Source organism: Anthonomus grandis, chromosome 17 (assembly GCF_022605725.1).
Source record: "Anthonomus grandis grandis chromosome 17, icAntGran1.3, whole genome shotgun sequence".
Classification (NCBI taxonomy): Eukaryota; Metazoa; Arthropoda; class Insecta; order Coleoptera; family Curculionidae; genus Anthonomus; species Anthonomus grandis.
This window is the reverse complement of record NC_065562.1, coordinates 12158213-12171151: the sequence shown is the minus strand read 5'-3', so window position 1 is coordinate 12171151 and position 12939 is coordinate 12158213. Positions and strand designations below refer to the sequence as shown.

The 12939-nt window shown below is 37.0% G+C and overlaps 1 protein-coding gene across 1 annotated transcript in view; it reads left to right on the top strand.

Annotated features, from left to right (window-relative positions):
* Positions 1 to 12939, top strand: part of LOC126746083 (uncharacterized) — a 431438-nt gene that overhangs the window by 172872 nt on the left and 245627 nt on the right. Inside the window, exon 2 of the mRNA XM_050454188.1 lies at positions 1487 to 1557. The gene's annotated coding sequence lies outside the window, so the exon portion shown is untranslated. The remainder of the gene's footprint in view (positions 1 to 1486; positions 1558 to 12939) is intronic.

Below are 12939 nucleotides of genomic sequence, written 5' to 3'. Positions count from 1 at the left end.
AATAATTAAAAACATGTTAATGATAATCTTATAGCAAAGCAAGAAATTCAAAAAAAGGAAATATCAAAGGTTTATCAAAATTACCCAATAATATAAATCTCTATCCAAAACCATATAACAATCGTTAGTACTAAAATTATTTTATCGCTTACTAAGTATTAAATAAAGCTCCCTAATAATGGCCAAAAAAAAGAATAAAAATAGAAAACTATAAAATAGGGTCATAAAACAAACATTAAAAATGCGTTTAGGTATAAGATAAGATCGAAAAGCAATTTGTGTTTTGGCCTGATGCAGGCTTATGGTCGCTCCGAAATTTGGCAGTTTAAAAATTGTTAGAGTGCAAAAAAAGTAATTGCCAGTGTCGTAAAAGTGGAAATTGGGCCCCGTCTTATCTGATCCGGCTAGCACGGACTGCTTTTGATGGATGTGCAGTTTTATCGCGAAACAAGCATGGCTGTTAGGCGTGATATGTTTGCTGTGTATACACGATAATATTGCTTATGAAAGATTAAATGGTTTTTTGTTAGTTAGGAACACCCATCAAGTGGTAATATTACGTTCGCTATATTCGTTTTGATATTATCATATTGAAGAGCATTTTTACTTCGTCAACAGATATAGAGCATCTCTGCTTTAGCTGCCTTATTTCGAGATGATGGAAAAAAAAACTGCTAATAGAATTATCTTGTCCTAGTCAAGCAAGTTTAACTCAAAGTGTAAAAAAAAACATAAATTTTTCTATAAGGTCTTAAAAAATATAATTGCCATTTTTTTAAACATTTTTAAAATGTTTAAGTCAAATTAAAAAAATTAGCAAGATAGTGCCACGTACTACACACTTAGTCCATTTTCTTTTTTTTTTTTGACTGACCTCCTAAGCAAACAAGTCTGTCGCTTCTAATTTTTTTTTGAGGTATTTATATATGGCAGCATGCCAGACTTTTCCAGCCTGTTTTCATAGAATTAAGAGTAACAAAATTTCTAGCACAAAAAATTATAAACGTTGATTTAGAATCATTATGATTACATAATTATTACTCTAATAAATTTGGACCTTAAAAATTATTTATTAAGCTGGGTCTGGTCAGTATATAAATGATACTTAAAAAGTTGTAGGTACAAATATTAAACTGCACATGAGCTACTTTATTAAAGGTGAAATTAAGGAATAAACAAAACCAAAAATTTCGTTTTTTTTACGCTCTTTTAGCTGTTTCGATTCAAAATTTAAACCTAGAAAACTATGGCATTACTTATTAGGATTTATAAGTAATGCCATAGCCTCAGGATATATACTGTCTTTATATATCCTGTCATCTTTCGTGAATTTGAAATTGCATCACTTTAAGCTCGATTATACTAAAACTGTATTTATCCTTCTTACCTAATATAGATTCAAATTTAAAATTAATATTAACTTTTAAATGATAATAATAAATTTGAAATTATACGTGGATATTTATTAACATGATATTTCTTGCAGGTACAGCAACAACTTTTGTCCTAAAATTCGCATCTTGGAAGTACAAGCATAACATATTTAGAAAATGCAAGGTAAGTGTTATTTAATAAAAGTTCATCATAGTGAACTCTCAGTATTTTAGTTGCTACTTCTCTATAGCAGATTTATTCAAGGTAATATACCTAAGCACTTAGTTTTTTTTAGAAAAAAATGTACTAAATTTGCATTGATTTTATTAACAAATTAAATAGAGTTATGACCAAAAAAATAAGATTAAAGTAGTTTTTATGCATAATTTAAAAAAAATATTACTGTTAAATTTTATTTATTTGACAATTATTTTGTAAGGGTCTTAAACTAACACGAAGGCTCAAAATATAATCTTTTTATTAGCGTAACAAAATTAATATATTTCATTTAAATAATATAAATACATAAAAAATAAGAGTATTCTATAAAATGTTTTTCCTATGAAAAACGTTTTAGAAGATAATCATTAGTATCTAGTAGCATAATATAAACGGAAGTACACAAAATCTCGGTCTCAAAAGGGGTATTTATTAAATCTAACAGTAGGTTACACGTGTTTCGCTCATATTAAGAGCATCATCAGACCTAAAAATTAAAAACAAAGAAACTAAATACAATAACAACCTTCAAGTTAAATAAAATCGGTACCTTAAAAATCGACTACAAACAGTACATGCTTTACGGTCACATTATGCACACATACTAAATAAAATAAACTCTTAGGAATGTGATATGCCACAAGTTTGTAAAAAACCAAAACAACTAAATTAAAATTGATGAAATACAAAAATATAAAATTATTGTCCTAAGTGAGATTCGAACCTACTGCTAGTCTTGGAAAACACGTCAGTTAAGTATATATAATAGTAATAAATATATATAAACTACTGCGCTACCAGGTCCTTGGAGATATTTCTGGTAGAAGTGGAGTATGTCAGGCAATATTATTAAAAATGAGTCCAGGTTCAAAATTAAAAACGTCGTTAACACAGTCTAGGATTTGCCTTTTCTTGGCTTAGGTGATTTTTAATTTTTCCAGAAGGTCCAGTTTTTTGGCATTCATGCACGACTGACATTATCAGGAACAGTAAAATTGTGACCCGAGGATAATAAATGTGTAGCAAGGGCCGACTTGGTTTCAGTAGTATTAGTGTCTCTAAACTTCTTCACCAGACTCAAATGTTCCTGTATTCTAGTGGAAATTCTCCTACCTGACTGACCTACACTAAGCGGGCAACAATTTACAATTTACAATGGACACATTGTAAGCTCAAGATTTAGATAGAGGGTCTTGTTCATCTACTGGTATTACCAAATTTCTTTTTAACGAATTTCAAGTTTTAAAAGTAACAAATATGTCTAGGGGCTTAAAGAACTTAGCCAGCTGATGCGAAATACCTCCAGAGTACGTTAAACATTTAAAGTTTTTGTTGCGTTCCTTCTTTTCTTGGACAATATGATATGAAAGTTTGTACTTATTATAATATTTGAAGTAAATTTTATTAAAGCTTGAAATTGGGAATTCATTATTAATAGCAATAGATTTTATGACGTTAAATTCTTTTTAAAATGCTCCGTTAGACAGAGGTAATTTAAATAATTTGTATAGCAAAGAATTTAATGTAGCAAATTTATGTTGTCCAGGAGAAAGAGAGTCAAATTGAATGATGTTGTCCGTTGCGGTAGGTTTTCTATAGACTTCAAAGGAAATGCGATTGTTCTTTCTTTGCACAAGTAAGTCCAAAAATGAAAGATATTGATTTATCTCCCTTTCCAGCGTAAAAGTAATATTTTTGTATAAGGAGTTAAGTTTTGGTAGGGCAGTAGTTTAGATTGCTTAACTGACGTGTTTTTTAAGACTAGCAGTAGGTTCGAATCTCACTTAAACCCAAAAATAGCTATAGAAACCCTTATCAGCCGCTTATTCCCATCACCTACATTACGAAAACACCGTTATAGCGAAATTCGACCAGAACAAGTGGAATTATAGCTCTTTGAAAATTCGGAAAAAAGTCGATTTTCGACCCCGTTTTTGAGCCCAAAAATGGGTCACAAAAATGCGAGATCTCAGCTAATATGGGAGCTACGACCTTGCGGATGGCCTCGTTGGATTCAGAAGGACGAAACTAAGACAAAACCGTTGGAATTTTCCCGATAGCTCCCATAGAAGCCGAGATATAGGCCTACAAAGTTTGGGTTTTTTCATTTTTCGGGTATACCCCCCCGTATCGAATTTTTCACCAAAAATTGATTTTTTTCGAATTTGAATTAACTATACCAGCGGCTTGTTCCCATCGCCTACAACACAAAAACACCGGGTTATAATGAGTTTCGAGAAAAACAAAGGGAATTATAGCACTTTGAAAATGCGAAAAATCGATTTTCTTTAAACCCAAAAATAGCTATAGAAACCCCTATCAGCGGCTTATTCCCATCACCTACATTACGAAAACACCGGGTTATAACGAAATTCGACCAGAACAAGTGGAATTATAGCTCTTTGAAAATTCGGAAAAAAGTCAGTTTTCGACCCCGTTTTTGAGCCCAAAAATGGGTCACAAAAATGCGAGATCTCAGCTAATATGGGAGCTACGACCTTGCGGATGGCCTCGTTGGATTCAGAAGGACGAAACTAAGACAAAACCGTTGGAATTTTCCCGATAGCTCCAATAGAAGCCGAGATATAAGCCTTCAAAGTTTGGGTTTTTTCATTTTTTGGGTATACCCCCCCGTATCGAATTTTTCACCAAAAATTAATTTTTTTCGAATTTGAATTAACTATACCAGCGGCTTGTTCCCATCGCCTACAACACGAAAACACCGGGTTATAATGAGTTTCGAGAAAAACAAAGGGAATTATAGCACTTTGAAAATGCGAAAAATCGATTTTCTTTAAACCCAAAAATAGCTATAGAAACCCCTATCAGCGGCTTATTCCCAACACCTACATTACGAAAACACCGGGTTATAACGTAATTCGACCAGAACAAGTGGAATTATAGCTCTTTGAAAATTCGGAAAAAAGTCGATTTTCGACCCCGTTTTTGAGCCCAAAAATGGGCCACAAAAATGCGAGATCTCAGCTAATATGGGAGCTACGACCTTGCGGATGGCCTCGTTGGATTCAGAAGGACGAAACTAAGACAAAACCGTTGGAATTTTCCCGATAGCTCCAATAGAAGCCGAGATATAGGCCTTCAAAGTTTGGGTTTTTTCATTTTTCGGGTATACCCCCCCGTATCGAATTTTTCACCAAAAATAGATTTTTTTCGAATTTGAATTAACTATACCAGCGGCTTGTTCCCATCGCCTACAACACGAAAACACCGGGTTATAATGAGTTTCGAGAAAAACAAAGGGAATTATAGCACTTTGAAAATCCGAAAAATCGATTTTCTTTAAACCCAAAAATAGCTATAGAAACCCCTATCAGCGGCTTATTCCCATCACCTACATTACGAAAACACCGGGTTATAACGAAATTCGACCAGAACAAGTGGAATTATAGCTCTTTGAAAATTCGGAAAGAAGTCAGTTTTCGACCCCGTTTTTGAGCCCAAAAATGGGTCACAAAAATGCGAGATCTCAGCTAATATGGGAGCTACGACCTTGCGGATGGCCTCGTTGGATTCAGAAGGACGAAACTAAGACAAAACCGTTGGAATTTTCCCGATAGCTCCAATAGAAGCCGAGATATAAGCCTTCAAAGTTTGGGTTTTTTCATTTTTTGGGTATACCCCCCCGTATCGAATTTTTCACCAAAAATTAATTTTTTTCGAATTTGAATTAACTATACCAGCGGCTTGTTCCCATCGCCTACAACACGAAAACACCGGGTTATAATGAGTTTCGAGAAAAAACAAAGGGAATTATAGCACTTTGAAAATGCGAAAAATCGATTTTCTTTAAACCCAAAAATAGCTATAGAAACCCCTATCAGCGGCTTATTCCCAACACCTACATTACGAAAACACCGGGTTATAACGTAATTCGACCAGAACAAGTGGAATTATAGCTCTTTGAAAATTCGGAAAAAAGTCGATTTTCGACCCCGTTTTTGAGCCCAAAAATGGGCCACAAAAATGCGAGATCTCAGCTAATATGGGAGCTACGACCTTGCGGATGGCCTCGTTGGATTCAGAAGGACGAAACTAAGACAAAACCGTTGGAATTTTCCCGATAGCTCCCATAGAAGCCGAGATATAGGCCTACAAAGTTTGGGTTTTTTCATTTTTCGGGTATACCCCCCCGTATCGAATTTTTCACCAAAAATTGATTTTTTTCGAATTTGAATTAACTATACCAGCGGCTTGTTCCCATCGCCTACAACACAAAAACACCGGGTTATAATGAGTTTCGAGAAAAACAAAGGGAATTATAGCACTTTGAAAATGCGAAAAATCGATTTTCTTTAAACCCAAAAATAGCTATAGAAACCCCTATCAGCGGCTTATTCCCAACACCTACATTACGAAAACAACGGGTTATAACGAAATTCGACCAGAACAAGTGGAATTATAGCTCTTTGAAAATTCGGAAAAAAGTCAGTTTTCGACCCCGTTTTTGAGCCCAAAAATGGGTCACAAAAATGCGAGATCTCAGCTAGTATGGGAGCTACGACCTTGCGGATGGCCTCGTTGGATTCAGAAGGACGAAACTAAGACAAAACCGTTGGAATATTTCCGATAGCTCCAATAGAAGCCGAGATATAGGCCTTCAAAGTTTGGGTTTTTTCATTTTTCGGGTATACCCCCCGTATCGAATTTTTCACCAAAAAATTGATTTTTTTCGAATTTGAATTAACTATACCAGCGGCTTGTTCCCATCGCCTACAACACGAAAACACCGGGTTATAATGGGTTTCGAGAAAACTAAGGGAATTATAGCACTTTGAAAATCCGAAAAATCGATTTTCTTTAACCCAAAAATAGCTATAGAAACCCCTATCAGCGGCTTATTCCCATCACCTACATTACGAAAACACCGGGTTATAACGAAATTCGACCAGAACAATTGGAATTATAGCTCTTTGAAAATTCGGAAAAAAGTCAGTTTTCGACCTCGTTTTTGAGCCCAAAAATGGGCCACAAAAATGCGAGATCTCAGCTAATATGGGAGCTACGACCTTGCGGATGGCCTTGTTGGATTCAGAAGGACGAAACTAAGACAAACTCGTTGGAATTTTCCCGATAGCTCCCATAGAAGCCGAGATATAGGCCTTCAAAGTTTGGGTTTTTTCATTTTTCGGGTATACCCCCCCGTATCGAATTTTGCACCAAAAATTGATTTTTTTCGAATTTGAATTAACTATACCAGCGGCTTGTTCCCATCACCTACAACACGAAAACACCGGGTTATAATGAGTTCGAGAAAAACTAAGGGAATTATAGCACTTTGAAAATGCGAAAAAATCGATTTTCTTTTAAACCCAAAAATAGCTATAGAAACCCCTATCAGCGGCTTATTCCCAACACCTACATTACGAAAACACCGGGTTATAACGAAATTCGACCAGAACAAGTGGAATTATAGCTCTTTGAAAATTCGGAAAAAAGTCAGTTATCGACCCCGTTTTTGAGCCCAAAAATGGGTCACAAAAATGCGAGATCTCAGCTAATATGGGAGCTACGACCTTGCGGATGGCCTCGTTGGATTCAGAAGGATGAAACTAAGACAAAACCGTTGGAATTTTCCGATAGCTCCAATAGAAGCCGAGATATAGGCCTTCAAAGTTTGGGTTTTTTCATTTTTCGGGTATACCCCCCCGTATCGAATTTTGCACCAAAAATTGATTTTTTTCGAATTTGAATTAACTATACCAGCGGCTTGTTCCCATCGCCTACAACACGAAAACACCGGGTTATAATGAGTTTCGAGAAAAACAAAGGGAATTATAGCACTTTGAAAATGCGAAAAATCGATTTTCTTTAAACCCAAAAATAGCTATAGAAACCCCTATCAGCGGCTTATTCCCAACACCTAACATTACGAAAACACCGGGTTATAACGTAATTCGACCAGAACAAGTGGAATTATAGCTCTTTGAAAATTCGGAAAAAAGTCGATTTTCGACCCCGTTTTTGAGCCCAAAAATGGGCCACAAAAATGCGAGATCTCAGCTAATATGGGAGCTACGACCTTGCGGATGGCCTCGTTGGATTCAGAAGGACGAAACTAAGACAAAACCGTTGGAATTTTCCCGATAGCTCCAATAGAAGCCGAGATATAGGCCTTCAAAGTTTGGGTTTTTTTCATTTTTCGGGTATACCCCCCCGTATCGAATTTTTCACCAAAAATTGATTTTTTTCGAATTTGAATTAACTATACCAGCGGCTTGTTCCCATCGCCTACAACACGAAAACACCGGGTTATAATGAGTTTCGAGAAAAACAAAAGGGAATTATAGCACTTTGAAAATCCGAAAAATCGATTTTCTTTAAACCCAAAAATAGCTATAGAAACCCCTATCAGCGGCTTATTCCCATCACCTACATTACGAAAACACCGGGTTATAACGAAATTCGACCAGAACAATTGGAATTATAGCTCTTTGAAAATTCGGAAAAAAGTCAGTTTTCGACCTCGTTTTTGAGCCCAAAAATGGGCCACAAAAATGCGAGGATCTCAGCTAATATGGGAGCTACGACCTTGCGGATGGCCTTGTTGGATTCAGAAGGACGAAACTAAGACAAAACCGTTGGAATTTTCCCGATAGCTCCCATAGAAGCCGAGATATAGGCCTTCAAAGTTTGGGTTTTTTCATTTTTCGGGTATACCCCCCGTATCGAATTTTGCACCAAAAATTGATTTTTTTCGAATTTGAATTAACTATACCAGCGGCTTGTTCCCATCACCTACAACACGAAAACACCGGGTTATAATGAGTTTCGAGAAAAACTAAGGGAATTATAGCACTTTGAAAATGCGAAAAATCGATTTTCTTTAAACCCAAAAATAGCTATAGAAACCCCTATCAGCGGCTTATTCCCAACACCTACACTACGAAAACACCGGGTTATAACGAAATTCGACCAGAACAAGTGGAATTATAGCTCTTTGAAAATTCGGAAAAAAGTCAGTTTTCGACCCCGTTTTTGAGCCCAAAAATGGGTCACAAAAATGCGAGATCTCAGCTAATATGGGAGCTACGACCTTGCGGATGGCCTCGTTGGATTCAAAAGGACGAAACTAAGACAAAACCGTTGGAATTTTCCCGATAGCTCCAATAGAAGCCGAGATATAGGCCTTCAAAGTTTGGGTTTTTTCATTTTTCGGGTATACCCCCCCGTATCGAATTTTTCACCAAAAATTGATTTTTTTCGAATTTGAATTAACTATACCAGCGGCTTGTTCCCATCGCCTACAACACGAAAACACCGGGTTATAATGAGTTTCGAGAAAAACAAAGGGAATTATAGCACTTTGAAAATGCGAAAAATCGATTTTCTTTAAACCCAAAAATAGCTATAGAAACCCCTATCAGCGGCTTATTCCCATCACCTACATTACGAAAACACCGGGTTATAACGAAATTCGACCAGAACAAGTGGAATTATAGCTCTTTGAAAATTCGGAAAAAAGTCAGTTTTCGACCCCGTTTTTGAGCCCAAAAATGGGTCACAAAAATGCGAGATCTCAGCTAATATGGGAGCTACGACCTTGCGGATGGCCTCGTTGGATTCAGAAGGACGAAACTAAGACAAAACCGTTGAAATTTTCCCGATAGCTCCAATAGAAGCCGAGATATAGGCCTTCAAAGTTTGAGTTTTTTCATTTTTCGGGTATACCCCCCCGTATCGAATTTTTCACCAAAAATTGATTTTTTTCGAATTTGAATTAACTATACCAGCGGCTTGTTCCCATCGCCTACAACACGAAAACACTGGGTTATAATGAGTTTCGAGAAAAACTAAGGGAATTATAGCACTTTGAAAATGCGAAAAATCGATTTTCTTTAAACCCAAAAATAGCTATAGAAACCCCTATCAGCGGCTTATTCCCAACACCTACATTACGAAAACACCGGGTTATAACGTAATTCGACCAGAACAAGTGGAATTATAGCTCTTTGAAAATTCGAAAAAAGTCGATTTTCGACCCCGTTTTTGAGCCCAAAAATGGGCCACAAAAATGCGAGATCTCAGCTAATATGGGAGCTACGACCTTGAGGATGGCCTCGTTGGATTCAGAAGGACGAAACTAAGACAAAACCGTTGGAATTTTCCCGATAGCTCCAATAGAAGCCGAGATATAGGCCTTCAAAGTTTGGGTTTTTTCATTTTTTGGGTATACCCCCCCGTATCGAATTTTTCACCAAAAATTGATTTTTTTCGAATTTGAATTAACTATACCAGCGGCTTGTTCCCATCGCCTACAACACGAAAACACCGGGTTATAATGAGTTTCGAGAAAAACAAAGGGAATTATAGCACTTTGAAAATCCGAAAAATCGATTTTCTTTAAACCCAAAAATAGCTATAGAAACCCCTATCAGCGGCTTATTCCCATCACCTACATTACGAAAACACCGGGTTATAACGAAATTCGACCAGAACAAGTGGAATTATAGCTCTTTGAAAATTCGGAAAAGTCAGTTTTCGACCCCGTTTTTGAGCCCAAAAATGGGCCACAAAAAATGCCAGATCTCAGCTAATATGGGAGCTACGACCTTGCGGATGGCCTCGTTGGATTCAGAAGGACGAAACTAAGACAAAAACCGTTGGAATTTTCCCGATAGCTCCAATAGAAGCCGAGATATAGGCCCTTCAAAGTTTGGGTTTTTTCATTTTTCGGGTATACCCCCCCGTATCGAATTTTTCACCAAAAATTGATTTTTTTCGAATTTGAATTAACTATACCAGCGGCTTGTTCCCATCACCTACAACACGAAAACACCGGGTTATAATGAGTTTCGAGAAAAACTAAGGGAATTATAGCACTTTGAAAATGCGAAAAATCGATTTTCTTTAAACCCAAAAATAGCTATAGAAACCCCTATCAGCGGCTTATTCCCAACACCTACATTACGAAAAACACCGGGTTATAACGAAATTGGACCAGAACAAGTGGAATTATAGCTCTTTGAAAATTCGGAAAAAAAGTCGATTTTCGACCCCGTTTTTGAGCCCAAAAATGGGCCACAAAAATGCGAGATCTCAGCTAATATGGGAGCTACGACCTTGCGGATGGCCTCGTTGGATTCAGAAGGACAATACTAAGACAAAACCGTTGGAATTTTCCCGATAGCTCCAATAGAAGCCGAGATATAGGCCTTCAAATTTTGGGTTTTTTCATTTTTTGGGTATACCCCCCCGTATCGAATTTTTCACCAAAAATTGATTTTTTTCGAATTTGAATTAACTATACCAGCGGCTTGTTCCCATCGCTTACAACACGAAAACACCGGTTATAATGAGTTTCGAGAAAAACAAAGGGAATTATAGCACTTTGAAAATCCGAAAAATCGATTTTCTTTAAACCCAAAAATAGCTATAGAAACCCTATCAGCGGCTTATTCCCATCACCTACATTACGAAAACACCGGGTTATAACGAAATTCGACCAGAACAAGTGGAATTATAGCTCTTTGAAAATTCGGAAAAAAGTCAGTTTTCGACCCGTTTTTGAGCCCAAAAATGGGCCACAAAAATGCCAGATCTCAGCTAATATGGGAGCTACGACCTTGCGGATGGCCTCGTTGGATTCAGAAGGACGAAACTAAGACAAAACCGTTGGAATTTTCTCGGTAGCTCCAATAGAAGCCGAGATATAGGCCTTCAAAACTTTGGGTTTTTTCATTTTTCGGGTATACCCCCCCGTATCGAATTTTTTCACCAAAAATTGATTTTTTTTCGAATTTGAATTAACTATACCAGCGGCTTGTTCCCATCACCTACAACACGAAAACACCGGGTTATAATGAGTTTCGAGAAAAACTAAGGGAATTATAGCACTTTGAAAATCCGAAAATCGATTTTCTTTAAACCCAAAAATAGCTATAGAAACCCCTATCAGCGGCTTATTCCCATCACCTACATTACGAAAACACCGGGTTTAACGAAATTCGACCAGAACAAGTGGAATTATAGCTCTTTGAAAATTCGGAAAAAAGTCAGTTTTCGACCCCGTTTTTGAGCCCAAAAATGGGCCACAAAAATGCCAGATCTCAGCTAATATGGGAGCTACGACCTTGCGGATGGCCTCGTTGGATTCAGAAGGACGAAACTAAGACAAAACCGTTGGAATTTTCCCGATAGCTCCAATAGAAGCCGAGATATAGGCCTTCAAAGTTTGGGTTTTTTCATTTTTCGGGTATACCCCCCCGTATCGAATTTTTCACCAAAAATTAATTTTTTTCGAATTTGAATTAACTATACAGCGGCTTGTTCCCATCACCTACAACACGAAAACACCGGGTATATAATGAGTTTCGAGAAAAACTAAGGGAATTATAGCACTTTGAAAATGCGAAAAATCGATTTTCTTTAAACCCAAAAATAGCTATAGAAACCCCTATCAGCCGCTTATTCCCATCACCTACATTACGAAAACACCGGGTTATAACGAAATTGGACCAGAACAAGTGGAATTATAGCTCTTTGAAAATTCGGAAAAAAGTCAGTTTTCGATCCCGTTTTTGAGCCCAAAAATGGGTCACAAAAAATGCGAGATCTCAGCTAATATGGGAGCTACGACCTTGCGGATGGCCTCGTTGGATTCAGAAGGACGAAACTAAGACAAAACCGTTGGAATTTTCCCGATAGCTCTCATAGAAGCCGAGATATAGGCCTTTAAAATTTGGGTTTTTTCATTTTTCGGGTATACCCCCCCGTATCGAATTTTTCACCAAAAATTAATTTTTTTCGAATTTGAATTAACTATACCAGCGGCTTGTTCCCATCACCTACAACACGAAAACACCGGGTTATAATGAGCTTCGAGAAAAACTAAGGGAATTATAGCACTTTGAAAATGCGAAAAATCGATTTTCTTTAAACCCAAAAATAGCTATAGAAACCCCCATCAGCCGCTTATTCCCATCACCTACATTACGAAAACACCCGGTTATAACGAAATTCGACCAGAACAAGTGGAATTATAGATCTTTGAAAATTCGGAAAAAAGTAAGTTTTCGACCCCGTTTTTGAGCCCAAAAATGGGTCACAAAAATGCGAGATCTCAGCTAATATGGGAGCTACGACCTTGCGGATGGCCTCGTTGGATTCAGAAGGACGAAACTAAGACAAAACCGTTGGAATTTTCCCGATAGCTCCCATAGAAGCCGAGATATAGGCCTTCAAAGTTTGGGTTTTTTCATTTTTCGGGTATACCCCCCGTATCGAATTTTTCACCAAAAATTGATTTTTTTGGAATTTGAATTAACTATACCAGCGGCTTCCTCCCATCACCTACAACACGAAAACACCGGACTCTCACGAGATGTG